Below are 26,658 nucleotides of genomic sequence, written 5' to 3'. Positions count from 1 at the left end.
GGCCCAAAACCCACCTCTGCTGAGGCAGTGATGCAAATAACAAACTACATTCTACATTGATCAACTTGCTGATTACTGCCACTACATGTTGATGTTACAACAGTTGCACTGCCCCTTTCCTCCACTTTGGTTTCACCAGAGCCATTAAATATGGTATAACCTGTAATACATAACTTCCCAACCACAAAGGGATTCGAACCCTCAGTCTTCTGATCCGAAGTCAGACGCCTTGTCCATTAGGCCACGTGGTCGCTGGGCCGTCGTGATGACCCATTGTAAGAATGGCATGATAACACTGTGCGAGATGTGCATTTGAAGCCTTCACTGTGGGACTTTGGAGAAGTGGATGGTGAACAGAACATCCTGCATTAGTGGGCTCAGCCAGCTGAAATAGCTCAGCTGGGAGAGCGTTAGACTGAAGATGTAAAACATACTGTAAAGTATGAACCACAGCACTGCTGGGGTTTGAATTCTTTGGGTGAGAGAGGTCCTGGGTTCAAATCCTGGACGAGTGCTTGTATCATTTTGCCAATATCAGTTGCTGACCATCATGAGTCTTACCAAAGTTTTTGTCCTGTGCAAAGCGGTCAATCACCAAATTTCCGTCTGCGCAACAACCACTAAATTACTGTTTCTCTTGTCTTGTCCAGAGATTGCAAGTAAAAGCTGTAACAGCTGAGAGTGAAGCACTGCTGGGGTTTGAATGCAGGATGTCCTGTTTAGTAAAAGCCTCCAAAGCCCACTCAGGGACCTGCTGTTTTTAGTTCACTTGTAGCTGTGTTCCAACAAAGAGCTAAAGTCTTGTGGAGAATGTGGGCATCGATCCCACTACCTCTCACATGCTAAGCGAGCGCTCTACCATTTGAGCTAATTGGTCATAAAAAGTCATTTGGCAAGAGTTATGGGGTACTTCGGGTGAGGTCAACTCAGACTGAGAGCGAAGCTCTGCTGGGGTTTGAATGCAGGATGTCCTGTTTACAAGACTCAGCTCAGCATCAGTACTGCCAGTTTGTGTCTGTATCGTAGAGGAAGAAAACACAAAGGTCTGTCACAAAGGTTTTAATGACATCAAAGAGATCAAAGACTCCTCCCACTTTTTCTCATGACCTCCACAGTAGAGTGCACTCTGTTAATGAAGGATGACTACACAGGATAAATTGCTCCAAGCTAAGTGGATAGTTGAGAGATCAGGGTGTTGCGCAAGATAAGTACTTCATGTGCTTCATTATCAACGCTGGAGATGACGGGGATTGAACGCGGGGCCTCATACATGCAAAGCATGCACTCTACCACTGAGCTACATCCCCTGCATGGTGCACAATGCCAGCTGAAACTAATCACTAAACTGTTACAAAGGAAATGATCTATCTGCAGTCTTTGCTCTGATCATTGTAACTTTGTGGTCTTGTTGTATCTGATAAGTTAAGCTGTACTTCTAATGACCACCAGGGGGCAGTTCCACTGGTTGGAAAGATGCTGCTTGTGGCCAGTATGGGGATTGAACCCATGACCTTGGCGTTATTAGCACCACGCTCGAACCAGCTGAGCTAACCGGCATGCGAAACATAGGCTCTCCCACTGAGCTACATCCCCTGCATGGTCTGGTAGCTTTAGCAGCTTTATCAGCTTTAGCTAGGGAGTTTTGTCAATTACCTGTATTTCTCATGAACTAAAGCCCTTTTACCCTGACCGAAAATCAAACCCGGTCAAAAGGTTCATCAGACAGACAATTTGTCAAAAGCCTTTGATGCTCGTTGAACTTCAGTGGTAGAATTCCTGCGTGCTGCACATGTTTGATTCTCAGCTGATGGTAATGATCCTCTTAACAACATCCAAATGTTAGAAACTAAGTGCTGCCTCCACATGAAAAGTGATACAACTGTGGTCACCTCCTGTCTGTAGTCAGACTCATCACCGTGCTGGATGAGGCTGATGAAAAAAAAAAAACAAAACAGACTCCTTCAAGCCAGTTTTGAACCAGCGACCTAAGGATTCCAGCTGTAAGCCTCTACAGTCCTCCGCTCTACCAACTGAGCTATCGAAAGGAGCTGCTGGTGCTCAGCGGATTCAGTAACAGCTGAGTTTTCTTTAGTCCAACAACTGCTGTCCATTCAGGTGATGCAGCTTCTTCCCTTTAGTGGTTCACATTATAGACTCCACAGCAGTGATAGGTCACAATGAAAAATAATGAAATAATGAAACCATGAGTCTTTCATGTTCAAGGCCCATTTGTGCAGGAAAGAGTCTGTTACCTCAGACCACTGAGCCATCCTGACACGTGTATCCAGCTGCCACTCTCTGGTGAGGAAACAGAAAAGGTAATGATAGCACAGTGTCAGCTCTCTCTCTCCCTCTCTCAACCCAACCGGTCGAGGCAGATGGCCACCCCCCCCTGAGCCTGCTCCTGCTTCAGCGGTTTTTCAGCAGCACTGATTAACAGGAAAACATAAAGAAAGCCCAATATTAACACTGCACAGATTATAGAGATTCTCTAACATGCTTTCTCATGGAATAGAAAATAGCTAACCGTTGGTGGCAGGACTCCAACCTGCGCGGGGAAACCCCAATGGATTTCTAGTCCATCACCTTAACCACTCGGCCACAAGAACTACACAGAGCCACTGAGCCTTATATCATAGGTGCCAGAACTATAGATCTCTAAAAGGAAATAAAAGGAAAGGAAATATTTTTCATAACATGCGCCCTCCACCTAAAACAGAGCAGAAGCCTTGTGAGCAGAGAGGAGGCTTCATCAGATGGTTCTTCTTTTCACCTGCTGCAGCAGCTCAGCGCCTCTGTGGTGAGGTAAATATCCAAAGAGGATGTAGCTGCCATATTTCAGGTATTCTGCCTCCTCTTTCATCCAAACAGTTAAATATTGTTTAAAGTTTGTGAGGTTGGATGCTGCACAACAATGTATTTGAATTAAAGTTGATATCTTTCTATAATGATCCATCATGGACTGCTGGACACTTTCATATCAGTAAATCCACCGTGTTTTAAAGAAGTTCAGAGTTTCTGACATGGATACAGACAGACAGAGAGAGAAGAGTCCCGACACTCCCTGATCTCGCCGCGGGGTGGTCACGTGGTTCATGTCAGCCTACTGAGCTGACCGGAAGAGAGCTACAACGGAGTCCTGCGGCAGTGTGGCCATTTTGTTTACTTCTATCGCTCTGGTTAATAACATATTATAGAAAAACACACGTACTCTCCCCGTCAGGGAATCGAACCCCGGTCTTCCGCGTGACAGGCGGAGATACTGTCCACTATACTAACGAGGAGCTATAAAGAGACTTTTAGTGTGTGATGTAAAAATGACAACCACTACACAACAGAAACTGCATGCACTCATTCATTTGAAGCGAACGTGAGAGAGTGACGTATGAATCTGTGTCGCGTGGGAGATCAATGAAAGGCAGGAAATGCCTTTGATCTCCAGTGACGTCACACAGTGTGTTGTGGAGTTGTGCATCAGTGAAACATTCATTCATACACGAGGACATCACGTATATTGTTGGAATAGAAAATCTGATTTTTTCTGTGTGTGCGCCTGAGAAAGAGGCTCAAATCCAAACCCAGGAGACAGAGGTTGAGTGAGTCAGTGAGGAAGAAGCTGCTCGTTCTCCTTCAACAGTTTGATCTGAGGAAAAGTCACTTCCTCTTTTCAGGAATCAACTTCTACCATCTGTCCACTAGATGGAGATAACTGAGAATCAACTGAGAACTGAGTTCTTCATCATCTGGAAACAGACAGCATTGTTTTCTTCAGCTGGAGCTCTTTGTTCAAATCTACATTGAGATTCAGAGCCAAATGTTTTTCCTTTCCTGGAATTACTTCATCATTTCAGTGACTCTGTGGATTCAGCTGACAAATGCAAAATACAACCAACATTTAAACGATGACGTGTTGAAACAAAACTTTATTGATTCAGTCTGGTCAGCATAATATAACCTGATGAAATCAGCTGCAACATTAAACTGATGTTTCTACATGAATGCATCACTGATTCTAAAACCATAAACTGAACATGAACACTCTGTAAACTCAGCGTTACACACATGAAGACAACATCATGTGTTTAAGGTGATGTTGAGCTGAACAGGACTTGTATTGAACACACAGAGGGAGTGCACCGTTCCTGGAGATACTGCAATACCAGGTCGATGCGTGGAGTGGACGGAGCAAGCCCCTATTCCATCTCCCTGTTCCAAAAATCTATTTAATATATGGTCCCCGGGTAGGGGACGTATCAGATATTAAACTGATAAGAACAGATACTACACTTGATCTTAGCCAAAAGGCCGAGAAGCGATACCGCTCAGCTGTCGGAGGTAACGGAGTGTTTCTCCGCACCGACCCGCTCAGTGAGGGGTCAGAGTCGGCTTCAGTAACAACATCACTCCGAGAGAGAGACACAAACAGAAGACATGAAGAAACGAAGGAGGGATCAGAAAACAACCACAGACATGTTATTTTCACAAAGTTACGTTGTAGAGCAAAGAAAACGTCTCTTCTTGGTCACCTGTAAAACTTCATATCTATGTCAATTTACCAGCTGAATATTATTGTGAAAACATCAGTTTGTCCTCTCATGTGATTGGCCTCATGGTGTGTCCATCAAAATGACCCCCCTGTCTGCACGGATTCTCTGAAGATTCGGCTCTCCTCGACTGGACTCGGCTTTTTTCGACCTAAAGAGAGAATAATAAAATGAAAGAGTAACTTTGTCATCCACAGAATAAAACCACAAATGACTGAACAGCTACGTATTTAAAACAGCATTCAAAGTCATTTTAACCAGCATTACTGCCATCATTTTATCTTAAAATAAAGTCCGCTATGTCCATTCAATGCTAACATACAATGGAAAACGCCTATTGAGCGACTATCCGAAGGGTCCAAAAAAATATAGTCGCAGAGAGGCTAAGAAAGGGAAAGGCGATTACCTGCCAGACACGATGGTGGTGAGGAATCACGGCTCCGAGACATATTACCTTTTGCACATTTATTGCTGCTCAAACACAAACATTGGGACGATCACTTCCAAAGCATCTTGTATGAGCACCAAAATGTCAAAGCAACTAAAAGGCGATATGAAGCAAAGAAAAGTGATGTGATGGCGCTGTGACATCGGTCAGCAAAAGTAGAACTTCCCCCCTCACCCTCTCATTCCAAAAAACCCGCCAGGAGAAGACCAGCTGATAATAGTATTGCTGACGTAACACCTACACCATGTGACAAATCCCCGTATGTGACAAGTTATTCAGAAACCCATGCATCCTCAATAAACACCACAAGCCCGTGACATTGCTGGCACCTACAACGCCATAGACCGGCTAACGGGATTGGCATCAGCACCGCGATCATTTTAAAGCGTCAGTGAATTTATTCCAACTCCAACATGGCAGTAATACAGACATGTACAACAACACTTACAGACATGTATTCTCTCAGCTCTTACAGAACAATAAAACAGCAGGAATTTAGTTTCTACCTGTCTGTTTCTGTCTGCTACATCATTAAAAACCTGCTGTCACACTACTGACCCCTTCAGATTGAGTCACAGAGACATGATGAGCAGAGTGAAGCTCTGCTGGGTTTGAATGCAGGATGTCCTGTTTATAAGACAGAGACTTTAAGCAGCTCAGCATCAGTGCTGCCAGTTTCTCTGCAGTCTGTCTCTGAAACCATGTCTGTGTCGGTGAACTCTTGTGCTCCTCACAGTTGTGTGTCACTTCCTCAAAGGTTTGAAGTGATGTGTGAGTCTGAAGAGCTGCTGCCTTTGATACATCACCTGATGATGTCACAGTACTCACAGAATGAAACTCTTTCTTTGAAGCTGCTTTGAAGAATTTCCAAAATCACATGTGATTCAGATGTAAACACATCTTTAACTTTGTCATCCACAGAATAAAACAACAAATTACATATTTAAAATAGCATTCAAAGTACTTTAACCCAACATTATCTTAACGCTAACATGCAATAGAAAACGCCAGCTAGACCAGCTAATGGGATTATCGTTTCATCTGGGTGGGACGACACATTCAACAGCATCACTGAGCCAGGAATAGCACAGTGAAAAATGTACACATTACTGGAGTGATAAATGACATTCTCCATGTTTTCCTGTAACTCAGTGCTGCTGAAAAACTCCTGATATTTTCTAGTTAAACTCAGAATGAGACCTTTAGTGTGTTAGAATAGCAGAGGATGGTTTCGATCCATCGACCTCTAGGTTATGGGCCCAGCACGCTTCCGCTGCACCACTCTGTGGTGTAGTCTCTTGTGGATCCGTGGGTTCAAATCCCCTGTGCTGTGCTGTGACCCAGCTTCTTTGTCTGGGAAACATTTGGGGGCGTCAGATTTTTACAGAACAGCATCAACAACTAACATGCATACGTCACACTCTCACATTCACTTCAAATGGATGTGTACCTGGCTGCAGTTTCTGGACAAGAGAAAAAGAAAATAAATATTCTCCTTCGATTTCAACGACCAGCCTCTACAGTCCTCCGCTCTACCAACTGAGCTATCGAAGGGATGAAGCTGCTTTCTTGGACCAGTGTATACTGTAATTTTGTGGTTCATGCTTTGTTGAGGAGAGCAGTTGGTGATTTTTTTTGGAATTTCAAACCATCAGCCTGAGATCTACAGCACTCATTGGATCGGTTCACAGTGAGTGTGAGCTGAGTGTGAGTGTCCGGGCGCTCCGGCTTCTCCGGTGTGTTGAGGGGCCCTTGCTGGCGGTCTGTTCCCCTGAGGTTAGTCTGTGTTGTGCAGGGTGCGTAATTCAGGCATTTTTGTCTCCCTGTGAACAAAAGTTACAGAAGGCAGTGAAAGATGACACCAACACCAGGTGGGCTGAACTGAGAAACATCAGAGTGAAACAGAGTTTGCTTTTGCATGTGAAAACACAGAGTTTGGCAGGGGGCACCCAGATTTGAACTGAGGACCTCTTGAGCTGCAGTTAAATGCTCTACCACGGAGCTACACCCCCCATAAATTCACCCATCACTGCAGATGCTTAGGGTGCGAGAGGTCCTGGGTTCAAATCCTGGATGAGCCCTTATGTTATTTCGCCAATATCAGTTGCTGACCATCATGACTCTTACCAAAGTTTGTCTCCTGTGCAAAGCGGTCAATCACCAAATTTCCATCTGCGCAACAACCACTAAATTATTGTTTCTCTTGTCCAGAGATTGCAAGTAAAAGCTGTAATCCAGGAAGTGATGGCTTTCATCGGTTTGTTGAAGTGATGAGCCGGAACTCCACTGAGAGCAAAGCACTGCTGGGGTTTGAATGCAGGATGTCCTGTTTACAAGACAGACAGTTTAGGCAGCTAAGCATCAGTACTGCCAGTTTCTCTGCAGTCTGTTTCTGAAACTACGTCTGTGTCGGTCAACACTTGTGCTCCTCACAGTTGTGTGTCAGAAGAGACTGACTGCCTGATTAGATCACACACAGGCTCAAAACTTGCACTTCCTCACACGTGTAGAGTGGACAAACCAGGTTGTCTACATGTCAAGGGAATTTCAGTGTTTCACTGGTAAGATTCAGGTTCCACTGAGATTTGAACTCAGATCGCTGGATTCAGAGTCCATTACACCATTACACCATGGAACCCCACGTGTGTGCGCTCAGATAGATGTAAAAGGAATTTTAGTCTTTGAAAAGTGTGGGCGGTCAAAAGTCGACCAAAATACCTTTGTCCCCAGACACACCTCACAGCAGTAGAGGTGAAAGAAAAGTGGTTTCTGTCAGAAGTGGGATTCAAACCCACGCCTCCAGGGGAGACTGCAACCTGAGTGCCAGCTGCAGAAGGATTGTCCAGGAAAGTGTTGGAGGAATGTTGGAAGCAACAATCATGCTCACAAAGTCCAAAATTCGTCAGCCAATCGGTGTCAGTGTGGCCCCAGCCTCAGCATGCTGGAGAAACAGGACACAGCCACAGCGACAGAAGGAAGGAGGAATGCCCTCTGCCAACAGTGGCAAACAGCCGCCTGAGTGAAAAACAGGAATCCTCACTGCCAGACCATATGGGACATGACTGTCGGACCCAATGGAGCTGAACAGTGAGGCGATCCCTGAATGATCACCTCACATAAGAAGCATGCCACATGTTTCTCCGACATGTTCTCACTCCCAATGCGTCAACAGGCTGACGCATGGTTTGTGTCCCTTACCGTCACATGCCGACTCAGGTCATTCTTGACGAGTTAGGTAACCCGACTGACTGACATAGAACTCCATAACATTGGAAATTGACGCCAGGGGAGACATTTGGGGGCGTCCTCCTAACTCTTTGCTGTCATGGTAACATGACGTTTCCTGTCATTTAAAACGTCATTCCTGGGGTTCAACTGAAAATGCATATCTGCAGTCAGACAGGTTCAGGTAGATGCAGAGTCCTACATTAAAACAAACCACTTTACAGTAAATGCCACCTGCATTATACACAATATACTGCAGGTATATTGGAAATGTACATGCAGAGGATCTGGTAATGGAAGTGTAATGTGTATACTGCAGTTCAGGTTGATGGTAAAGTGGTTTGTTTTAATGTAGGACTCTGCATCTACCTGAACCTGTTTGACTGCAGATGTGCATTTTCATTTGGACCCCAGGAAGAGTAGCTGCTGCCTCAGTGACAGCTAACGGGGATCCTAACAAGTGATAAACAATAAACAGACGTTTCCAACCGTCATCAAAATGTATTCTTTCATCAAATGTTCCTAAACTTCTATTAAAGGCAGCATTATTGCAGCAGGCAGCACTCTATGGTGGAGGTCATGAGAAAAAGTGGGAGGAGGGATAATCTTGTGAATCCACAAGTATGCCTTTCTTTGTTTGTGTACCAACAGCCTGAGCTCTGGTTCTGACTTTGTTTTGATGAACCTCATTATTTACACACAGCACATTCAGGACATTAATGTGACAGTTTATTGCATGCTAACTAAAATCCTTTGTTAGTTGTCTCAGTGGACTTGGCTCATCATGTTTTGCTGACTAACTGGTATTGGAGTTGTGTAGAAAAAACAGAAAGATCTGGCAACAGCTTTGAAAGCAGATACAGTCGGTCCAGATAAACTTTGAATTAACCTTAAACAGGTTCCAAGGATATTTAGAGAATGTTGAAGAAGGACCAACATGGACAGGCAGGATTCGAACCCACTACAAAGATCTGACATTCAAAAACACCCACACATAAAGTAATCATTAAAGCCCTGCATGGAGTCATCATGAGCAAACACCAGCTGCTGTTCTCACCCAGGTGGCTGCTACATGGGTTAACCTTGTGACTGTGGTGTTGTCAGCAAAAAGGCTTTTCTGTTAAAGATTCCTGAATAACTTCAAGGACTCTGCAGCTGGCCAGTATGGGGATTGAACCCATGACCTTGGCGTGATTTGCACCACTCTCTAACCAGCTGAGCTACCTGGCATGTTTATCAGCGTTTGGGCTAATTAGAAAAGGACAAATAGCTGTCCCAGGTAGGAGGCTCAATAAACTCTGAGTCATACAAAAGGGCTGTGATTGTGCCCCTTGGCATGCAAGGGTGGTATAGTGGTGAGCATAGCTGCCTTCCAAGCAGTTGACCCGGGTTCGATTCCCGGCCATTGCAGCTTCAATGTGTGTCTACAATTTATGTTTGTTTTCCTTCCAGAAATCCCGAAATACTGTAGATCTCTGGCCGATGGTCCCAAAGTCCTCCAGCTACGGGCCTGTAACCCGGTTCGAGTCCCATCTTGGGTGGTTTACAGCAGAGTGGTGCAGCGGAAGCGTGCTGGGCCCATAACCCAGAGGTTGATGGATTGAAACCATCCTCTGCTAACAGCTTTTTAGCAGTCATGATCCAAAGTCTGTTGAAGGTGAATTCAAAGGTTATCTGGATTTACTGTATCCGCTTTCAAAAGCTTTGTTTTTCTGTTTTTTTTCTACACAAGACTTTAGCTCTTTGGAGATACGGCAACAAGAGAGCCCATGCTTTGCATGTATGAGGCCCTGGGTTCAATCCCTGGCATCTCCAACGTCGATAATAAAGCACAGTGCTTATCTTGTCAAACACTCTGATCTCTCAATGACCCACTCAGTGTAGTTGTCCTTGTCACATCAAAACATCATAATGAAGTTACATCAAGTGCATATAGAGCAGGTCTAGGCTCTCAATAACATTAAGAGTACTATATTTTGACTTTTATTTTGAGAGCAGGAAGAAGGATATCCAATACATTAAGTTGGCGAGTCTTGTTGAACAAACAGCCCTGTTCCAGCCAGGGGTTGATACTGCAGGTCATCCCTCTCTCTCTCTCTCTCTCTCTCCCTGTTGTCCCTGCTATTCTTCATATTTGATCATAAAATCTTTCAGGTCATAATGTATTGAAATTCACATCCCCATTTCAGGTGCATGTGATTACACTGAAATAATATCAAAGATTTGTGAGTGCTGACACCATGGAAGCACATGTAGCTGTGTGAAGTTCGCTGGAGGAAATATTCTCATCCTCTTAGATGAGTCCGAACAGCAGCACTCAGCTCTGTCATACCTTAATGCCTTGCAGATTACAGAGATTCTCAAACATGCTGTGTCTCTCCCCAAATGGGAAACTTGGTCCACGAAAACAACGTTACTCGCAGGAATTGAACCTGCACAGGGACAGCCCCATGGATTTTTAGCCCATCGCCTTAACCACTCGGCCACAACAACACTCAGGTGACTCAGCCTTCTCCAGCCTGGATAGTTTCCACAGTCTCGTTGTGGAGTTATTAGTTGTTGATGTTGTTCTGTAAAAATCTGCATCAGTGAAACATTCATTCATACGCGAGGACATCACGTATACACGTATACCTCAGAAGTTACTTGACGGTCAGAAATGCAAATGATCGATGTCCAACACCGTGGAGGTGATGTTTGGAACTACACGAGGCCACATTCCCAGAAGTAGACCGGAAGCAAGCTACAACGGCGTCCTCTGGGAGTGTGGCCATTTTGTTTCCTTGTGTCACTCTGGTTAATGAGCTTATTATAGAAAAACGCACATCTTCTCCCCATCGGGGAATCGAACCCCGATCTCTGATCCTACGATGGTATGAAGTGGACACAGCTGCTCTACATGAAAAGTGATACAACTGCGGTCAACTCCTGTCTGCAGTCAGACTCATCACTCATCAGCTGGATGAGGCTGATGAAAAAAAAAAAAAAGGACTCCTTCGAGCCGGATTTGAACCAGCGACCTAAGGATATCAGCTGTAAGCCTCTACAGTCCTCCGCTCTACCAACTGAGCTATCGAAGGGAGCTGCTGGTGCTCAGCGGATTCAGTAACAGCTGAGTTTTCTTTAGTCCAACAACTGCTGTCCATTCCTACCACAGGGAGCCACAGGCTTTAGTGTTTTCAGTCTTAACCCCTTTATTGTCAAAAAATCATATTCTCATTTTATGCAGATTTTTCATTCACTTTGGTTCATAAAAAAAACTTTGCAAGGACAGGGATTTGAAAAAACTGAAGATGAAGTACGTATGTACGTACGTACCCTCAGATTAAAAGTATGAAGCTCTTCCAACTGAGCTACTCAGGCTTCTGATTGGGGCGTATTCCAGATGAAATGATCTGGCCTCGTAAAAAGAGCCGATCTCTGAATGTGCTCCTGCTGCTGGCTCTCTCTCAGCTGATCCCAGCTGATCCGCTCCGAGGCTGACAACCAAATGTACCTCATGTAAGTCAAGCGATGAAATGAGTTCATCCTCTCATCTGAACTTTATCAGGGGAGATGAAAATAAACGAATCACATTTGATTTTAGTTCAATTTAACGCCACTTATTTGTCCAATAACAGCTGATTTGTGTTTCACTTCATTCGTTTCATTCGTTCGCGAGACGAGTCAAGTGCGTCTTTGTGCGCATGCGCTCATCCATCCGAATAAAACGCGAGAGTGACGTATGCGTTGGTGTCGCGTGGGAGAGCGATGAAAGACAGGAAATGGCTTTGATCTCCAGTGACATCACACAGTCTTGTTGTGTGTTGGCTGTGTGTGTCTCTTGTGAGTCCCTCTGCTGTCTGCTATGTGGATCTTTGCTTCATCTATCCTGGTTGCTGTGAAGCCCCGCCTCTGTGTTGGGAGGCTCCGCCTCCACCTGTGGGGAGGCTATAAAAGCCAGACTCCCTCAGCTGATGCTCTCTCTCCTGGACGGCCTGAATGCTGTTTGGTTTGAGTACCTTATTTTGACTCACACGGCTTTCAATATCCAACATTTTCATCTCACACTGCTTTATTGGTTTTGTATTTGTTTGTTATGACGTGGTGTACAATAACTTGTGTTTTGAGGTATCAGTGTGGCCCTCCCTTCTTTGTTGTGGCCTAAATTAGCGGGTCATTTTCTCTGTGTAGGTGTGTGTTGTGTTAGATTTTCTTTGTGAAGTGTAGAAATGTTTGGGCTGGTAGTTTTGCTGTTTTATAATGCTGCTTTAATGAAGTGTGGAGGGGAGGAGAATTCAGAGTTCAGTAGTTTTCAGTCAGCAGTTGTTTGGTGCTGTGAAGTGAATTGTTTGTAGTTGCAGGTCGCTGCATGTGCTCAGACAGTGTTTGGCTGTAGGAGGCTTTTTTTTTTTTTTTTTTTGGCTGGAGCATCTGTTTGTTCCCCCAAATAGGCCGTAGCAGCAGTTCCTCATAAGGAGGGACTGTTGGCTTTGTTGTGTTTCAGGGCTGTTTGTTGTTTTTGTATGCTGTCCGTGTGGTTAGCAGCAGTTGTCTCGGGGGCACCTTCTGTAGCGTTGGCTGGGGCAGTTAGCCTTCCACAATGCGAGCGGGTTTTAGGTGCATAAGTACCCACCACCAGTACGCATACGAAGACTAGGGTGGAGTTTAGGGGGGAGGCTCCTTTCTCTATAAATCCTCTCTATGGCTGTTCACTGTCTGAGTCGCAGCAGGGTCTCTGATATTGCAGACAGAATTTTATGTCTTTTTCTTTTTGTCGAGTGACCATAGTAGCTGAGTATCAGCTGAGTTTTTGCAGCATCCTGTGCTGTAGTACACTGTCTCAATTTAAGAAGGGGGTTTGTTGACTTGGCTTTGCATCCTGATTCTGTTGATGTCTTCTGTGCCTGTGGGAAATTCCATTGGTCTGCCAGTGAAGATGTGATCTGCAAACTGAAAGTGTAAGAGCTCGTAAATCACAGGTCCCCTAATGCGTGATGATGGCATATACCGGAGTGCGATGTAGCAGCGCTTACTTTTAGAGCAAACACTCCACAAGATGTTGTGTCTTGTTGCAGTGAGTGAGGCACAGTGTCGCAGGTCCACCGTGACACATTGACACCCAGTTTTCTCATCAGGGCTCTAAGGAAAAAATGTGTAAATGTTACTGAAGCAACCAATTCAGTTAGATGAACAAGAATGACCCAATGTCACTGGTTTGTGAAAATATAGTATACCTTGTTGTCTCCAAACACCTTTTGATCTTTGTAGGTGACTCTCCCATTGAGTCAACAAGGAGAGATTTCTTTTTTGATGGGTATATGGCCTGTACATAAATATTTATATGTAAGCCCTATTTTTTTTTTTTTTTTTTATTATGGGAACAGTCTTTCTTTGACACATGGGCCTACTTATTTCTATCACAGGGAGCCACAGGCTTTAGAGTTTTCAGTGCTAACCCCTTTATTGTCAATATCATATTCCTATTTTATGCAGATTTTTCTTTCACTTTGGTTCACAAAAGGCTTTGTCAGGAGTGGGATTTCAACCCACGCCTCCATTCAGAGAAACCAATGGTGACAGTCATTAACAACACCTATAATCATATCAGAGGCATCCAGCTGAGGGAAAGGAGAAAAAAATTTTTTGACTTTTCTAGGTTCATTATAGCCCATCTTGTGTGATAACTGATGGCTCGTAATTGCAGCACTGAAAAAATTAACTCAGCTTTCAATCTCATAGCCGTGACCTGCAGCACACCTTAAGCCTTTGAGTCTTTCTCTGCCATGTAGCTGTTATGGCAAAGGTGTCCATGTGGTAGACATTTTCCTTTGCCACATGCTGCCTCACCATGATATTTAGATATGCATTTATCACCTGCAGTATAACATTAAAAAAAAGATTACTACTTTGCAGGGAGAAGCATTATGCCTTGCAAAATTCAATGAACATGCACCTCACTCTCCAACTCCTTTCCAGGGCCCAGCTGGAAGATGTCCTTATGTGATATTTTGTAGGGCCCAACCTTTGCCAGCAGCACCTGGCAATCATTGCCACCCCATGCTTTTGTGATACCTGTAACAAATAGCACACTTAAAAAGTGTTAAATTAAAAGGTCATTGTTAAGTATAAATCACTTACATCTACGCACAACAGAGTCTACGTGGTCCATTCTGCACAAGGCTAGAGACTCCTTTGAAGATGCTAAATATAATGGTGTATGATTTGTTAAATCTAAGGGTGATAGTACAGAGGATGGAGCAGGTGGTCATTTACAAGACGATTTGAGAGCCGTACCTGAGGGATGATTACTGGGTTTTTTTGAGAGGTCCAACAGGGCAGCAGAGGGGACAGGGGCAAGTAGAGGTTTTTTTTTTTTTTTTTTTTTTTTTTTTGGTGGTTCTTCATTGGAGGATTTTATTTTGTGGGGTATGCAGGGTGTTGGCTGTAAGAATGGTTTCAGGTGGTCTATGTTGATTTTTGGATGTTGGGTCCCATTGTCATCCACCAGGTCTGCACTTTTGTTTTCGATTTTTGTAATGGTATATGGCCCCAACCAGGTATGCTCTAGTTTCCCCCCTTTTCTCTGCTGCAATCTCACAATTTTTCTTAAAACCCTCTGGCCAACAGAAAAGATGGATTTGATAGGCAGTTTTTCCCTTTTATCTTGCCTCTTCTGGACATTCTCCCTCACCAGATTGTCCAACTGCTCTTTCAAGGCAATGCCAGAGGACACCACTGATCTGGCAACCATCTCCTCCACTGAGCTGCCCACCTTTCCAATAAAAAGATAGATTAAATGTAATTGTAATGCTTAAATTACCTGACATAATTGAGACATCCATACCGTGTAGTCCTCTGGCAACATAACGGCATCTAAGTAATTGTCCCACGTCTTTGACTTGTCAGCGACAAGTTTGCGTAACGCCCTGTATAGTCACAAGGAAATGCATGTCGGTCATCATGGTTTTCAAAATGACATCTATATTATAGAAGAGCTACTTTTAGACTGTGCTGAAAACATTTTTTAAATTACAGATTCACCTCTGAATTGTCCCGTTCAGGTTTTCCACAAGACCATTTGTCTGTGGGTGATATGGCGCACAAAGACTCCTATCCACATCCAGGAACTTGCAAATCTTGAGATTCAGCTGTTTAAAAAAAACATGAGTACAGTTTAGCAACAATGCATTGCACAGACTGTAGACAGGACCATAATGGTTCTTTCACCAAGCCAACACTAACCTCATTCACAAATTCTGTTCCTTGATCGGCCAAAATGCACTGCGATGCACCAAACCTATAAAAAATTTTAATAATGCACTCGGCGACCACCTCGGCACTTTTATTTGGGATGGCGTGCGCCTCTGCCCATTTGGTGTAGTAATCCACCATCACACACGTAGCAGTTGCCATCATCAGTGGTCGCCAGTTGTCCCACGAGGTCCATTCCCACCAACTCCAGAGGACAGTCCACCTGAAAAAATCAAATTATGTTCTCTTATCATGAACTTTTTTTTTTTTTTTTTTTTTGTTAAGTATTCAGTAAAACGAAAGCCTTGTGACATACATGTATCGGGATATATTCCTGTTCCTTTTTGAGGGAGAGCCTGCTGAACTGGCATTTTGCACACTGTGAAACCTGATGGTTCAAAAGCAGATATTGGAAATGCAGTCCACAGAACTACAATGTATGGATAAGCTCAATATATCATACAGTTCAATCAAATAATTCCATTTACCCATTTGTCCAAGTCTACCCCCATTCCAGGCCAGTAAAACCTGGCGCTGATGGCATATTTGGTTTTTTTTGGGTTCCACAGTGGCCTCCCTCTGCACTGTCATGGAACTGCTTGAAAATGTCACTGGCCTCCTCCACGCCAACCACCACTCTCCTGAGCAACTCCGTATCGTTTTTTGACAAAAGGTAATACAAAGTATCACCTATTGTAACAAGGTGGTTGTCAGCAGCGTACAAGAATCTGATTATCTGATTAGTTATTATTGCCCTGTCAGAGAGTTAGAGCTGGCAATCAGGGAATCATTTTTAACATTTCGTATTATTGCTTACCTTTCATTTGGAACCGGGCGGAGCGCCTGCGTATAACATATTTCTGTTCCTTTGATATCCCAACAGGATAGGAACCATTTTTCTTATAGTTGACCAGCTCGTCAAACTGAGATTCTCCAGTGGCCACCGTCACTTTGAGTCACCGAAGTGGAAAAGATCCTTCTCGACGACAGTGTTGTGTTTTGCCTACATCTGAGCTGAAGATACAAATAAAATAATCTAAATCAGCTTTTATTTTGAAATGCTTGTGTGGTGCAACAGCTCCTGTTCTTTCTGTAGCTCAAAGCGTCTAGTGGCTAGGGTTTGGCGCTCTCACCACCGCGGCACAAACACAGCAAAATATATTAAATGATAAAAATAAAGATTTGAAGAAGGAATGAAAATAAAAGTGATGAACTGTGGATGGCAGCCTGCTGTTGATCTGACTGAACAACAATGCAGAAACCTTTTATCTTGTTGTTTCTCCATCTTGTACAGCACACAGTGGAAATGACTTCTCATTGTTGCTTCCATGGCCTGGAAGTGGAACTAAAGGTGGTCACCAATGAGGCCTGGAACCCAGAGGAAGGAAAAGAGTGAGATGGAGGAGACCTGTCAGTGTTTCAGTATAAACATACAGCCCTGACCACTGTTGTATCCAGGCAGTGCTGACTGCTGCTTTTCATGGACAATGGTCAATTTTTTGGAGTTATATTTCCTAATTATGTAAATTGTTATTTGTTGTGACATTGTTTCTTTTAATTAAAAGAAAAGAAATATCCTTTCATACCTCTGTCCTTTTCTGTTTGATCCCCAAAAGTGCTCATTAGTTTAAAATATAGAAAACCTAAAGTAGGATTTTATTCCATAACAGCAGGACAAAGTGTGTCATTAATCTTCTGGATTCTACAGACTGAGTTCATGTTCTGATAGATTTATTTTACAGCTGTAATAACAATAAATCTCCAGATGTCATGTACACTGTTGGACACACAATACTCACAGAGGACTTTATTGTGCTGCAGTGAGATGTATAAAAAGCTCCAGTTTCTACAGTCAGAAGATGTCCAGTCTGAAGGTGGATGAGTTCTGACTGCAGAAGAAAGTTTCAGAGCTTCTTCCAATGGCTGATTATTGATCTGTGATCAGGTTATGAACTATAAACACTGATCATTTTCATTACAAACCAATTCCAAACAATATGTAAACTCCATGTTTGAATGGAGGTGGATGTGTGAACGTGTGTTAAAATCAGAGAGAATTTACACTCATTCAACTCAAATCCAGGAACATCCCAAACATGACTATTAGTTCTGTCTGAGAGTTTCCTCCACTGACAGCAAACATACTGTATATCCATACTGATCACTGTGATCAGGTTTGAATCATCTCTGTGAGAATCCCACATGAAGCTGTCAGTCCTGCTGGATACACACACATCCCACTGAACACATTTTACCTCACTATCATATGAAGAAATATCACAAACCAGATGAACTTCTCAATGTGATGATCAGAGAGCCTTTAGATTTCATCATCATATGATAGAAACATGTTGGTTTTTTTATGAATATATTTTAATTAGTAAATGGCAGAGAGGCCTTCAGGAAACCTGACCCTGGCTGGGACAGGGCTGTTTGTTCAACGAGTCAAGTTGAAATAATTTATTGAATTCCATCTGAATTATGCACTAATCAGAAGCCTGAGTAGCTCAGTTGGTAGAGCATCAGACTTTTGATGCAGCTTCTTCCCTTTAGTGGTTCACATTACAGACTCCACAGCAGTGATAGGTGACACTGATCTATGAAACCATGAGTCTTTCATGTTCAAGGCCCATTTATGCAGGAAAGATCTTGAGTCTGGCACCTCAGACCACTGAGCCATCCTGACACGTGTGTCCAGCTGCCAGTCTCTGGTGAGGAAACAGAAAAGTTAATCATAGCTTTGATATCAGCAGGACAGGCAGCATTATCATGTTTTGTTTTGCGTCTGTAAAACTGCAGACACACAGAGGACATGGCCTGACTGTGTGTCACATAAATGTCTGAAACCAATCTGTTACAGTTCCAATAGTTGACATAATTCACCTGTGACCTGCACCCACCTGCAGTATTTCAATTTCTAGATCTGCCCTCCTAAATCTGACGGTCCAAGTGTTGCATTTCTTTGACAGTTTTGGGGATTTTTTTCAGCAGGTGAATTTTGTAAATCTCTTTTACTGGTAACTGGTAACACATCAGGAGGACATTAAATGATACAGCTGCACATGAATTCCACAGAATGACCCTCTGATGTTTACTGAACATCCATCCATCTCAGGTTCTAGACCCAACCAGTAAATTCTCATTATTAACTACAGACTACATAGTCTAGATTGGATTCAAAGTCCAGAGTGCTAACCATTACCTGATGGAACAACAGGTCCATGATTTGATGTGGGTCAAAGGTGCTGGCTTGAGGCTCCAGTGTCATGGGAGACGTCTGTAGACCATAAGCCATTTTAAAAAAAGAATAATGAATAAACAATTATCAAATAATATGAACTGAATTCTATTGACTTTTAGGACAGCCAATAGCGATTTTCCTTACTAAGGAGTGACATCAGAGCTCTGTCTCACTCAGCAGAAGAACAAAGGAGGAGCTTGTGTTTGAACCTGTGTGGGAAACACGGTGTCACGACAAAGCAAAGCCGTTTAATTGATTTGGTTTGTTTGTTTGTTTTAAACATATTTTTATTTGAGAGAATCAGCACTCATCACAGTCATTTACAGTAACAAGCGTCCCTCTGTCTTTTCTTTTTCCCCGTAATTTCTAACCCCCCACTCCCACCCTGCTGCTACAGACCAACACAAGTAAACATATGCAACGTAAAATACAATAAAATATATAAAAACAAAAATAATAAAAACATTTGATTTGGGTTGTTGTTGGTTCTTATGAATGTTGTGATAATAAAATACAAAATACAACCAACATTTAAACGATGACGTGTTGAAACAAAACTTTATTGATTCAGTCTGGTCAGCAGAATATAACCTGATGAAATCAGCAACATTAAACTGATGTTTCTACATGAACGCATCACTGATTGTAAAACCATAAACTCAACATGAACACTCTGTACACTCAGCGTTACACACATGAAGACAACATCATGTGTTTAAGGTGATGTTGAGCTGAACAGGACTTGTATTGAACACACAGAGGGAGTGCACCGTTCCTGGAGATACTGCAATACCAGGTCGATGCGTGGAGTGGACGGAGCAAGCCCTTATTCCATCTCCCTGTTCCAAAAATCTATTTAATATATGGTCCCCGGGTAGGGGACGTATCAGATATTAAACTGATAAGAACAGATCACAACATCACTCCGAGAGAGAGACACAAACAGAAGACATGAAGAAACGAAGGAGGGATCAGAAAACAACCACAGACATGTTATTTTCACAAAGTTACGTTGTAGAGCAAAGAAAACGTCTCTTCTGGGTCACCTGTAAAACTTCATATCTATGTCAATTTAGCAGCTGAATATTATTGTGAAAACATCAGTTTGTCCTCTCATGTGATTGGCCTCATGGTGTGTCCATCAAAATAACCCCCCTGTCTGCACGGATTCTCTGAAGATTCGGCTCTCCTCGACTGGACTCGGCTTTTTTCGACCGAAAGAGAGAATAATAAAATGAAAGAATATCTTTGTTATCCACAGAATAAAAGCACAAATGACATCCAGATATTTAAAATGGCATTCAAAGTTATTTTAATCCAGCATTACTGCCATCATTTTATCTTAACATAAAGTCCGTTATGTCCGTTTAATGCTAACATGCATTAGAAAACGCCATAGACCGGCTAACGGGATTAGCATCAGTACCGCGATCATTTTAAAGAGTCACTGAATTTATTTCGACTCAAACATGGCAGTGTTACTAAAGTAACACGGGACAAATGTAACACTCAGAATCGGATCAATGAAAACACTCCAAATGACGTCACCACATTCAGCAAGCAATACTCCTCAGAACAGAGAAAAATCTGGTGACTACGTCACACTTCCACTAAGTTATTGCCGGAAAATTGCTTTTTAAGACAGAAAAGTACATTTGTCAGAGCAGACAATTTTTCGATTTAAACATTGTGATGATCATTTCCTGTGTCACATCTGTAATGATATAATACATGATTTCGTTTTCTAACACATCCACTACATCCCCTGGATGGTGCACCCCTGGTGGTCCAGCTGGAAACTAATCACTAAACTGTTACAAAGGAAATTATCAATATGCATTCTTTGCTCTGATCATTGTAACTTTCTGTTATTGTTGTATCTGATAAGTTAAGCTGCACTTCTAATGACCATCAGGGGGCAGTTCCACTGGTTGGAAAAAGACTTCAGGCTGCATATGGAGAGAACAACATCAGCTTCTGAGAGGCTGCATGTGGCCAGTATGGGGATTGAACCCATGACCTTGGCATTATTAGCAACACGCTCTAACCCGCTGAGCTAACCGGCCTGTGTGAAAGTGTTGTATTGGCTTATTTTTACAAATCAAACTTAAATAATTACATAGCCTATCGTAGCTCAAAGCTTTTGATCCAGTGAGACATTTATAAGCAGTTAGAGCACATTGAACAGAACCTGTTGAAGTCAGAGAAGCCTTCCTGAATTCATGTTGTCTAACTTACTGACACTTGAATAGTGGAACTGCAGACAGCGGACACATCATATGAGGGGCTCCTCTGGGATTTACACACAGAACCTCTTGCACGCAAAGTCAGAATCATACCCCTCGATCAGGGGTCTGCAACCTTTATTTATTTAACCTTTATTGCCATTATTTAGTTTGATATTGATTAAGAAAAACCAATAACATCCAACCACCACCCAAAACAGAGGTTCATGATGACCCTGTAGTTGGCACACACCCTCTGGTCCCCCTTCTTGAAGGGCTGTTCATCATTATTTTGTTTGTGTGTAGCTGTTCTGTTCTTAATGTTGGATCTTTCTTGTCAATAAAGAATGCTTGAATAAAGATCAGAATGAAAAGTAAAATTTTTTCAATAATTTAAAAAGCCTTATCAAGGGCTAGTTGGTCTAGGGGTATGATTCTCGCTTTGGGTCCCGGACCTTCATATGACGTGTCCAATGATCTGCCCCCCTTCTGCTGTGGACATTTTACCTCCTTCACTTTCCAGCAAAACATTTCCAATATTATTTTTTTAAACATTGATTCAATGTGGTCCTTAACCTGCAATACGCCCTTTAAGGTAACATTTGTGACTTTCTAACTACTTTCTTAACCCTCCACCCTCCATATCATTGATAAAACTTGCTGACTTTTGGGTTGTTTTTTTTTTTTTTTTTTATATTGTTCAAAATAAACTGAAATAAAATCAAATGGTGATGTGTGTCCATCTAAAATAATGGGAAATAGTGACGTGAAATGTGATGTGAAGAAATTAAATGGATCATCAGAAAAACACGTCCTGTTGCACCACAGAGTATGTGAGCGTTTACCAAAAGTGCAAACAGATGATCTGACCCTGACGTGAGTTGAACACGCAACCTTCTGATCTGGAGTCAGACACGCTACCATTGCGCCACAGAGTCTCTCAGAAGCACATAACTGTAGGAGTTGAAACGCAGCAAAACATATTAAATGACCAAAATAAAGATTTGAAGAAGGAAATACACATAACAGTCTGTGTTTTTTGTCATTTTTTTGGAGGATTTTTTGCAGTTCCTCATCAGAGACTGGCAGCTGGACACACGTCAGGATGGCTCAGTGGTCTTTTGGAGCCCACTGAGAGACGTGCTGTGTTTAATCTACTTTCTCTTATCCAGCATACATCGACCAACAATGACTGCTAGAGTCAAATATCTTAACATCAGTTTGAACCAACATGAAACTAGCTGAGGTTTAAATAGTGTAACTACAGCTGCTGGTCATTAAGTCTCTGTGGGGCAACGAGCCAGTGTGTTTGGCTGCTAACTGAAAGGATGGTGGACAGGAACCTGCAGAGAGATGCTGAGTTTGTGAGTTCAAGCCTCAGCTGGAGCATCTGGCCGTCTGTGGATTACTCCTGGAATGAACTGAATAAACTTTGCACCAGAGTGTAGCAAAAAAAAAAATCTGTGATGTGTGCACACTGTTAATGAAGTTCCAAAGACAATCATGGCCATGCCAGATAACTTTGAGTTCTGCTGATAGAAGAAAGAACCAAACTGGGCCAGGAGCCAAATGTTTGTTGGATCAGGAATCCTGAAATGTCTCTCTTTTGTGCAGTCAGGATGTCCGAGGAATCTCAGATTGTCCCTGTTTTACCAGCAGCCCTACAAGTGAATCGGTCTTTTTCTTTGTCCTCAGAAAAATCAACTGCATTTAAAAGCTTCACAAAGTGAACAAGCTTCCAAAGACAACCGTCCCAAGTAAAGTCTCCATATTGTTCAACTTTTGCCCAAATGATTCAGTTGTGGAACTAATTTTCACTCCTATGCCGATGATCCCCTCCAACGAGACAACCACCTTTTGTTACTCAGTGTGATTCAACTTTGTTAAGATTTGGCAATATATATGAATGAATCTGATTTAATTTGAATCTGTGATTTTTGTTTTGGTGGCCATCAGAATTTATAATGAAACTAGTTGTGCTAACTCAGACGTGGCTGGATTTGTGAAGTAATGTCAAATCTGTAAATATTAGTCAAAGAAGACAAGAAGACAAACGCACTAACGTCTCCCTTCGATAGCTCAGTTGGTAGAGTGGAGGACTGTAGGGGCTTACAGCTGAAATCCTTAGGTCGCTGGTTCAAATCTAGCTCGAAGGAGGTCTTTCTGTTCTTTGGCCTCATCCAGCACAGTGATGTGCTTATAGACAGGAGGTGACCACTGTTGTATCACTTTTCATGTAGAGCAGCTGTGTTTTATACTACAAGCAGCACTGAGTTTCTAACATTCAGGAATTGAAATCCCAGCCTTCCACAAGACAGGCAGAGATCCTGTCCACAAAGGAGTTTAAACAAAGAACATCCCTGGGTGGGCTTGAACCACCATCCTTTCAGATAACAGCCAAACACATTATACATTGCACCACAGAGACATGTTGAGAAAATAAAAGTGATGAACTGTGGATGGCAGCCTGGCATTGTGCATCAATTTGGAGAGCAGCAGCGGTCAGGTGGACAGGTTTCCTTCAGCAGTTCTGCCCTCTGTGAATACACCTGTTTGGTCACACCCTGTGTAGTTATTGTTTTCACCAGCTTGAGGAATTGGTTGTCACATTTGTTGCTGCTAACAACCTTTTCAAAAGAAAAGCTGTCACAAAAAGAACAACAGCATCAAACGCACGAGTGTTGAGCACAGAGACTTTCGATTTGCAAAGTTTAACAGGCTGTTGTTGGTTTCCGTTTTTAACAGATGCCCCTTGACAAGCAGAGAGATAAGAACTCATCTTCCTTTCTTTTGGCTGGAACTACAAAGCCTCTTCAGTTTTCAACAGCATTGTCATCCATTGGAGGACTGTTTGGAGCTTCATCAGCCTCCTCACCAGGGTGAGCATTCTGGGAAGTAGTGGAGTCAGGGTCAGGTCCTATGACAGTTGTTGCATCAGCTACATCATCCATTTAACGTTTTTGTTTTGCAGAACGAATCCTCATGTTTCCCTCAATGAAGGAAAGATTAGTTGGCACGAATGGGTAGGTTTTCATGTTTGAAAAGCCCATTTTTCATGTTTTTGAACTCTGCTTCAACAGCAGCGGAACTTCCACTGATGCTGGTGCTTCAGAAGAGTCAGAGTCAGTCGCGATGGTACGTAGAAGTTTTTTTGCATGTTCCACAGATTGTGACTTAAGAAGCTGTGCTATTGACCTCACAAAGAAATCTTTATCACCATGTGTTTTATTTTTCAGGCCGTCTCACTGGCAGATCATCTTGATGCCGTGTGCAACATCTACCCTTACAGAACATGGGGGCAGTTTTGAAGGTTGATTCCCAAGCAAGACGTTAAACCTATTCAGATCAGCCAAATCAGAAAAGCCAATTTAGATTATTTTATTTGTATCTTTAGTTCAGATGTAGCAAAGCGCAACAATGCTGTCAATAAGGATCTTTCCCATTTGGGTTACTTGAAGTGATGGTGGCCACTGATGCAACACTGCGTAGCAGCACCACTCTGATGTATAGTGATGTAAAGTGATTAAAATACCCCCAACCCCATCAAAGGAGATGCTGATTCTGTGATGTCACAAAGGTTCTAATGACATCAAAGGGATGAAAGACTCCTCCCACTTTTTTGTCACAGTCCACATGGCTTGTTGGTCTAGGGGTATGATTCTCGCTTAGGGTGCGAGAGGTCCCAGGTTCAAATCCCGGATGAGCCCGTCTGTTGCCTTTCAGTCAATAGCGGTGCTAACCGTTACACTATGGAGCTGTGTGAGGTTTGCTGTCTGGTTGTTAGTTGCAGTATCTTGGCAACTGAAGCAAGAGCAATGGTAGTTTTGTGGCTCATGCTGTGCTGAGGAGAAGGGATATTGGTGATTGACTGCTTTTCACAGGAGACAAACTTTGGTAGGAGGGTTAGATGATGGTCAGCCACTTACTTTGCAATATTTTCAGATCCTCTGTACATCTTGGTACTTCTTTGTACTACTTTTGTGGTGCTGATATAACATGATGTTCTATCTGTCACCATCTTTACTGGTCCATGATTATGATGCATATAATGATCTTCATTTGCACGTGCACAGCGTGATTATATATATTTTTATCTTGGCAGGTGACCAATTGTCTGCTAGTTCACGATGTCCTTAAAGGCAGATATTTAGGATAATTCTAGCAGGAATAGCAGGCTGCAACAGGAAAAGTTCCAGTCAGACCTTTCACACCCGAAGCGAGAATCATACCCCTAGACCAACCAGCCATTGACAGCAGGACATTTATGGCATTTAAAATGTAGTCAAACGTTTTCTGAGCATTGATCATACACTACAACATTTGGTATCCTTCCTAACCTATTCTCGCTTCTTGGAGATATTAAATATCTGTCCCGGTGGCCTAATGGAACTAACTGCTTATAAATGTCTCACTGGATCAAAAGCGTTGAGCTACGATAGGCTATGTAATTATTTAAGATTGAACATCTTACATTACTGACATCTGACATCTGACATTACTGTTTGATAAATTTGGTGACAACTGCACTTTGGGTCCATTCGGAGAACATGGGGGGCTGTGTGACTTCATCACCAGAAATTAAAATGTCTAACATCGATAAAACCGTAGCAGCACAAATAAGAATTAGATTATATTATATATTATATCGAAGATATAATATATGAAGATATTGCACTTTGCTACATCTGAACTAAAGATACAAATAAAATAATCTAAATTGGCTTTTATTTTGAAATGTTTGTATGGTGCAACTGCTCTTGTTCTTTCTGCAGCTCAAAGCGTCAAGGAGTTGAAACGCAGCATAATGATAAAAAAAACAGTCTGTACTTTTTGGGAATTTTTAGGATCATTTTTTGCAGCTTTAGCAGCCCGGCTAGCTCAGTCGGTAGAGCATGAGACTCTTAATCTCAGGGTCGTGGGTTCGAGCCCCACGTTGGGCGATAAGTAGTTTCTTTTTTTTAGACCCAAACTTACCCAGCAGAACACTGCCTGGTTATGAGCAGGTTAAAAAGTACTGAGACTTCCACCTGCAGTCTATCCAATGACCAGCAGGGGGCTCCACTGGTTGACAAAAACAGTCAGGATGGCCGAGCGGTCCAAGGCACTGTGTTCAGGTCGCAGTCTCCTCTGGAGGCGTGGGTTTGAAAGGGTCATCTCTGCAGTTGTTCTCTGAAACCGTCTGTATCTGTATCGTAGAAGAAGTAAAAACTAATGGGAAAATAACACTCAGTAACATTTACGTTTGTATGTACTGTATGTTGTTGTTGCAACATGGAAAGACTAACGCAACCACCGACAAGGATGGGATTCCAACCCATGCATGCAGAGCACAACGGATTAGCCGTCCATCGCCTTAATCACTCGGCCTCCTCGTCAGGTTTGATACTTGTCCTGGAGTCTCCAGGGGAGACTGCGACCTGAACGCAGCACCTTAGAACGCTCAGCCATTCTGACGACAGAAGCTGAAAAATTTGCCCATCAAAGTGAGTCCAGTCATTCCAATACACAATGACCACGATGTGATAAGATCACATGGAGGCTTAGAGTTTGCACTTGCTCAAACGTGTGGAGTGGACAAAACAGGTTGTCTACAGGTTAACGTTTCACATTGGAACCTTCACTGTGTGAAAGGACAGATTTTCTTTCACCTCTACTGCTGTAAGGTTTTGGGACAAAGGTATTTTGTCTACACGCTGCCTGGTGGTCTAGTGGCTAGGATTCGGCACTCTCACCACCGCGATT

The 26,658-nt window shown here is 42.8% G+C and overlaps 1 long non-coding RNA gene and 15 other non-coding genes across 16 annotated transcripts; 5 read left to right on the top strand and 11 right to left on the bottom strand.

Moving 5' to 3' along the window:
* Positions 1-178: 178 nt before the first annotated feature.
* On the bottom strand, positions 179-251 carry trnar-ucg (transfer RNA arginine (anticodon UCG)). Its single transcript has one exon. It is a non-coding gene; the product is annotated as a tRNA-Arg (tRNA).
* A 984-nt stretch (positions 252-1,235) lies between these two features.
* On the bottom strand, positions 1,236-1,307 carry trnaa-ugc (transfer RNA alanine (anticodon UGC)). The gene has a single exon. It is a non-coding gene; the product is annotated as a tRNA-Ala (tRNA).
* A 176-nt stretch (positions 1,308-1,483) lies between these two features.
* Positions 1,484-1,557, bottom strand: trnai-aau (transfer RNA isoleucine (anticodon AAU)). Its single transcript has one exon. It is a non-coding gene; the product is annotated as a tRNA-Ile (tRNA).
* Positions 1,558-1,957: 400 nt separating this feature from the next.
* Positions 1,958-2,045, bottom strand: trnay-gua (transfer RNA tyrosine (anticodon GUA)). Its single transcript is given in 2 exon segments — positions 1,958-1,993; positions 2,009-2,045. It is a non-coding gene; the product is annotated as a tRNA-Tyr (tRNA).
* A 1,167-nt stretch (positions 2,046-3,212) lies between these two features.
* Positions 3,213-3,284, bottom strand: trnad-guc (transfer RNA aspartic acid (anticodon GUC)). The gene has a single exon. It is a non-coding gene; the product is annotated as a tRNA-Asp (tRNA).
* Positions 3,285-4,126: 842 nt separating this feature from the next.
* On the bottom strand, positions 4,127-4,317 carry LOC115038432 (U2 spliceosomal RNA). Its single transcript, XR_003840553.1, has one exon. It is a non-coding gene; the product is annotated as a U2 spliceosomal RNA (small nuclear RNA).
* Positions 4,318-9,555: 5,238 nt separating this feature from the next.
* On the top strand, positions 9,556-9,627 carry trnag-ucc (transfer RNA glycine (anticodon UCC)). The gene has a single exon. It is a non-coding gene; the product is annotated as a tRNA-Gly (tRNA).
* A 1,001-nt stretch (positions 9,628-10,628) lies between these two features.
* On the bottom strand, positions 10,629-10,710 carry trnaf-aaa (transfer RNA phenylalanine (anticodon AAA)). The gene has a single exon. It is a non-coding gene; the product is annotated as a tRNA-Phe (tRNA).
* Positions 10,711-11,209: 499 nt separating this feature from the next.
* On the bottom strand, positions 11,210-11,297 carry trnay-gua (transfer RNA tyrosine (anticodon GUA)). The gene is given in 2 exon segments: positions 11,210-11,245; positions 11,261-11,297. It is a non-coding gene; the product is annotated as a tRNA-Tyr (tRNA).
* A 4,478-nt stretch (positions 11,298-15,775) lies between these two features.
* On the top strand, positions 15,776-16,585 carry LOC115038411 (uncharacterized). Its single transcript, XR_003840536.1, has 3 exons — positions 15,776-15,887; positions 16,020-16,123; positions 16,334-16,585. It is a non-coding gene; the product is annotated as an uncharacterized LOC115038411 (long non-coding RNA).
* A 2,865-nt stretch (positions 16,586-19,450) lies between these two features.
* Positions 19,451-19,644, bottom strand: LOC115038428 (U2 spliceosomal RNA). Its single transcript, XR_003840549.1, has one exon. It is a non-coding gene; the product is annotated as a U2 spliceosomal RNA (small nuclear RNA).
* Positions 19,645-20,683: 1,039 nt separating this feature from the next.
* On the bottom strand, positions 20,684-20,757 carry trnai-aau (transfer RNA isoleucine (anticodon AAU)). Its single transcript has one exon. It is a non-coding gene; the product is annotated as a tRNA-Ile (tRNA).
* Positions 20,758-21,782: 1,025 nt separating this feature from the next.
* trnaw-cca (transfer RNA tryptophan (anticodon CCA)) lies at positions 21,783-21,854 on the bottom strand. Its single transcript has one exon. It is a non-coding gene; the product is annotated as a tRNA-Trp (tRNA).
* Positions 21,855-22,984: 1,130 nt separating this feature from the next.
* trnay-gua (transfer RNA tyrosine (anticodon GUA)) lies at positions 22,985-23,072 on the top strand. Its single transcript is given in 2 exon segments — positions 22,985-23,021; positions 23,037-23,072. It is a non-coding gene; the product is annotated as a tRNA-Tyr (tRNA).
* Positions 23,073-24,551: 1,479 nt separating this feature from the next.
* trnap-agg (transfer RNA proline (anticodon AGG)) lies at positions 24,552-24,623 on the top strand. The gene has a single exon. It is a non-coding gene; the product is annotated as a tRNA-Pro (tRNA).
* A 1,160-nt stretch (positions 24,624-25,783) lies between these two features.
* trnak-cuu (transfer RNA lysine (anticodon CUU)) lies at positions 25,784-25,856 on the top strand. Its single transcript has one exon. It is a non-coding gene; the product is annotated as a tRNA-Lys (tRNA).
* The last annotated feature ends 802 nt before the right edge of the window (positions 25,857-26,658 follow it).

The sequence above is a fragment of the Echeneis naucrates genome, unplaced genomic scaffold, assembly GCF_900963305.1.
Source record: "Echeneis naucrates unplaced genomic scaffold, fEcheNa1.1, whole genome shotgun sequence".
Classification (NCBI taxonomy): domain Eukaryota; kingdom Metazoa; phylum Chordata; class Actinopteri; order Carangiformes; family Echeneidae; genus Echeneis; species Echeneis naucrates.
This window is presented reverse-complemented; position numbering and strand designations above follow the sequence as displayed.